The sequence below is a fragment of the Prosopis cineraria genome, unplaced genomic scaffold (assembly GCF_029017545.1).
Source record: "Prosopis cineraria cultivar Desert tree isolate PC_DT_omini unplaced genomic scaffold, ASM2901754v1 PC4, whole genome shotgun sequence".
Taxonomy (NCBI): Eukaryota; Viridiplantae; Streptophyta; class Magnoliopsida; order Fabales; family Fabaceae; genus Prosopis; species Prosopis cineraria.
This window is the reverse complement of record NW_026555335.1, coordinates 21,131,282-21,136,126: the sequence shown is the minus strand read 5'-3', so window position 1 is coordinate 21,136,126 and position 4,845 is coordinate 21,131,282. Positions and strand designations below refer to the sequence as shown.

The following is a 4,845-nucleotide window of genomic DNA, read 5'->3' as shown; positions in this document are numbered from 1 at the left end:
CAACTTTTTATAAAAATGATTTTAAATTATATTTATATATTTATAGTTATTTAAAAATAAAGTTGGCTTTTTAATCAGAATTATTTTTTCCATTTTTCCCATTTTTTTTTTTAAGTTTTTTTTCCTATTATATTTAACTCTGTCTTATTTTTTAAAAAACCGTTCCAGTTCCCCCTTTAACTCTAACTTTTAACTTAATAATAACTTAACTCTCATGTAATTGATTCAATCATAAAAACAGTTTTTTCCCCAGGACTCTGATTCTTAATAAGTGAAATGGATATGCGGGTTGACGAAAAGTCAAAAACCCGTAAATGCTTCGTCCGGTTGACACTGACGCCCGCGCGTCGCTTTAGTTAGTTCATCACATACAAGTTACTTCTTCGTTACGAGTCGATAATTGTAAGGATTAACACAATCTTGACGTTCATTTGTTCAGCCACTGAAATCCAACGGTCAAGGTTCCATGAAGCTACCTCCTTTTAAACTAGTTCATCTCTCACGCGGCGTCACGCAACAGAATATTCCTTCGTCTCGAGATAACTCTGATAACTGATTTCTTAGTCTCCGCAGATATCTGTGAATTCTCCATGCAAGAACCCGAGCTGCACGATTTGTGTCCGACGACGCGGACTACGCTGCGTCACTTCAACAAGTAAGATTGTTGTCTTTTAACAACTCAACTACGGTGCCAAATTCGACAGTATTATTATTATTTTTTTGTTGGGTTGTTGGTTTCTTTGCTCGAATTCCAGTCTATAAAGAGTTATATGATCGAGTTATACTGAAAAAATTTCTATTCTCTGTTGTATGTTTTGAATTCAACTAAGTCTTGGAATTTTGGGGGTTTTAATTTTGAATTAGGGGTCAGCAAGCATGATGCTAAGAAGCGACAGTGCTAAATCGAGCTCGTCTAGGGAGCCGGATGGTGCTGAGATGGTCTATACGAGGGACAACGTCGCAATTCATCCGTCTCATTTTTGCGTCCGAGAGGATAAGCGGAAGACTGAAGTTGATTAAGCAAAGCTCTTCTTTGTTTATGGTAATACTAATTCTGTACGCACAATTTTAAAGGGTACCGTTGTTATCTGTGGCCATTTCCGAGTAGTTGTCGATTCTATTTATTACAGACGTGGATACCATATATAGGTCACAGCTCAACTGCAAAGCTGTCGGAGAAAGGTGGGCTGACTTTTATACTATAGTTTCAGTCGGCTTATATATAATTTATCATAGACACATACCTTGAAGTTTGTTCTATTACTTGTGTAGACAAAATCTTACACCATAAGGGCGGTTCCAGTTTCTGACGTAAGATCCATCCGGAGGCATGCCCCGCCACTTGGGTGGCAATATATCATTATTGTTCTGTCTTCAGGTTAGCCTCACCATCAATCTAACAGACTTCGACGTGGGTTTTTTTTTTTTAATTGTATATTTTCTCTGCCTATGTTTATAGCCAATCCCAAACCTGGATAAAGGAGGAATGTTGTGTTAGACTATCAACAGTCAATGTAAAAGTTTGTTGAATCTATCTTGAACATGGACAATAGACATTATAATGTAATGTTAGGTCGTTGCCCATAAGTAACCCGTTGCATGGCTCAATTACAGTGATAAGTGAGCTAGAGCCGTTGCATCGGCGCTCGATGTAGTGTTAAATGAACAAGGCTACCGCGTTATTCTGGACGTGCGCAGCTAAAAGAGGTTAGTCCATGAGAACAAAATTAGATTTGATACTTGGATTGTTGGGACATTGAATTGTAAATCTGTAGAGGTTGTAGGGGTTATGATTCAAAAGAAAATCAATATCCTTTGCCTGCAAGAAACAAAATGGCATGGAGAAGAAGTCAAGGATATTCAAGATTTCAAACTTTGGTATACAGGAAAAGTAGGCGCACGCAAATGGAGTAGGCATTATTATGGATAAGGAGTGGAAGAAGAGCATTGTAGAAGTTAGCAAAATTGGAGACAGAATTGTTTCCTTAAAAATGATAATTAAACGTGAGACTGTTAATATTGTCAGCGTTTTATGTGCCTCAAGTCAGGACAGAAGCAGTCTTAAGAAATTATTTTGGGAGGATCTGGAGGGTTGATTCAACATATACCACAGAGTGAAAAGATTTTTATTGGAGGAAACTTTAATGCGCATGTCGGGAGGGAGGCTGATCACTATGCGTGGGTGCATGGTGGTTTTGGTTTTGGAGAGCTAAACAATGAAGACAAATCTTGTTGATTTCTCATTGGCGTATGATTTTAAAATTGCCAACACTTGTTTCAAGAAGAGAGATGAGCATCTTAGCACTTACAAAAGTGGAGCCTCAAGGTCAAGATTGATTTTCTTTTGGTTAGGAACACAGATAGAAGACTTTGTAACAATTGCAAGGTGATTCCCAGGGATGTTGTAACGATACAACATAGGGTCCTAGTCGCTGATGTGTGTATTATGAGTAAATTCAAAAACGTCGACAAGTAGTAGCACCAAGAATTAGGTGGTGGCAATTAAAAGGTGAGAAGCAAGATATTTTTAAGCGGAGTCTTTTGGACAAAGGAATTTGGGAATCTCAGGGAAGTGCTAACATCATGTGGGAGGATATGGTTAAAAAGATGCGGGGAGGTTGCAAAAATAGTTTTTGGCAGAATCAATAGGTTTTGGTCTGAGAGATAAGGAGTTTTGGTGGTGGAATAATAGTGTATAGGATAAAATCAAGCATAAGAAGAACTGTTTTAAAGCCATACATTTGTGTAACAATGAGGAAAATTGAATGAAAAAAATTGAGAGAGGTACCGTATTGTTAAGAAGGAAATTAAGAGAGTTGTGGGTGAAACTTGCTTTAAAGCTTTTGAAGAATTTTATAAGAGTCTGGAGATGAAGGAAGAGAACGAAACATTTATAGATTGTTGAGAGTTGGAAAGAAAATTAAGAGATCTAGAATAGGTAAGATGTATAAAGGAGAAGAGGGAAGAATTTTAGTTACAGATGATGAAATTAAAATAGATGGGAAACTTACTTTTTCAAACTTTTCAATGATGGAGAGGGTTCATCTAATACTCGGATGATTTAGTAACCGATGAAGGAGAACAAAATTTGTTATTCTATCGAGTAATACGTGATAAGGAGATAAAGGAAGCTCTTAAGAAAATGGCAAATGGTAGAGCCAACGGATCTGATTGTATATCTATTGAAGTATGAAAATGTTTAGGTGAAGAAGGGGTGAGATGGTTAATTAAATTATTTAATGTGATTTTATGGTCCCAAGAAAATGTTGAATGAGTGGAGGAGGAGTACATTAATTCCTATTTATAAAAATAAAAGGATATTCAGAATTATTTTAATTATAGAGGGATTAAACTCATGAGTCACACAATAAAATTATGGGAGAAAGTAATTGAGCATAGATTGAAATTGGAGACAAGTATTTCTGAGAATTAGTTTGGTTTTATGCCAGGTAAGATCCACTACAGAGGCGATTTATCTACTAAGGGAAAAGTATCATTGTAAATATAAAGATTTATACATGGTTTTTATTGATTTAAAAAAAGTTTATGACCATACCAAGAGAAGTGCTTTGGAAAGTCCTGAAAAAAGAGTATACGGATTGCTTATATTAAAGTCATACAGGATATGTATGAGGGGTTAAAACTATTATAGAACGCCTAGTGGTCAAACAAAGGATTTTTTTTATAAATATTGAATTATATCAGGGATCATCTTTGAGTCCTTATCTGTTTAACTGATGTTAAATGTTTTGACAGAACATATTCAAAGGGAAATTTTCAAATATATGCTCTTCGCGGATAATATAGTTCTTATAGCAGAGACAAGAGAAGAGGTTAATTGCAACTTTGAGTTAGGGAGGAGGACATTGAAGTCGAAAGGTTTCTGTCTGATTAGGAGTAAGACGGAATATTTTATTGTAAATTTGGTAAGAAACTTTTGATAGTAATTTGGAAGTGAAATTAGGAGATCAAATTATGCCTCAATGAAAAAGTTTAGATATTTGGGAGCCATTATTCAAAATGATGGCGAATCAATGAGGATATTTTACATAAAATTCAAGTTTGTGGTTTAATATGGGGAAAAGCTAAAGAAGTTATTTGTGACCATAAGGTGCCTAATAAACTTAAAGAAAAGTTTTATTGTACTGCTATCAGACCGGCCATGTTATATAGTAGTGAATGTTGGGCTCTAACGGGACAGCAAGAGCATAAAGTTGGAGTAGTAAATATGAGAATGTTACGATGGATATGTGGACATACATAAGATAAAAAAATTTGAAATGAGTACGCATGCGAAAAAGTGAGGGTAGCACCTATTGAGGAAAAAAGGTAGAAAATTGATTGAGATGGTTTAGGCATTACAAAGAAGAATATGGGAGGCACTAGTGAGAGAGTGGAACATATAATTTTGAGCTCGATTAAGAGGGGTAAAAGAGGGGTAGAAGACGGCCTAAGCGAACATTCGTGGAAGGTGTTGAAACGCGATCTCTTAATTAATAATATTCCTTAAAGCTTAATAAATGATAGAGCACAATGACGTCTTGCATTCATATAGCCGACCACACCTAGTGGGATAAAGGCTTTTTGTTGTTGTTGTTGTATATGTTTTCTACCTTGTAAGAGTTTCTATTCCTCGGTCAAGTCTCTTCAATAGGATGGCACTCATCATTTGTGTTATGTTGTATAAAATAAAATTCATCGACAATGTGTAGTTTGTTACCTACATGATAATCCACTCATAACTACATGCACAGAAAGTTTAAGGCGATGACTGTCAATGAATTTTTGTTACAGTGGGCGATTCAATTCCGTTGGCACTTCATTAAAATAACCGATGTGGCAGCA

At 35.8% G+C, this 4,845-nt stretch overlaps 1 long non-coding RNA gene across 1 annotated transcript; it reads left to right on the top strand.

Moving 5' to 3' along the window:
* Positions 1-553: 553 nt before the first annotated feature.
* LOC129308402 (uncharacterized) lies at positions 554-1,179 on the top strand. Its single transcript, XR_008592605.1, has 3 exons — positions 554-655; positions 865-1,042; positions 1,131-1,179. It is a non-coding gene; the product is annotated as an uncharacterized LOC129308402 (long non-coding RNA).
* The last annotated feature ends 3,666 nt before the right edge of the window (positions 1,180-4,845 follow it).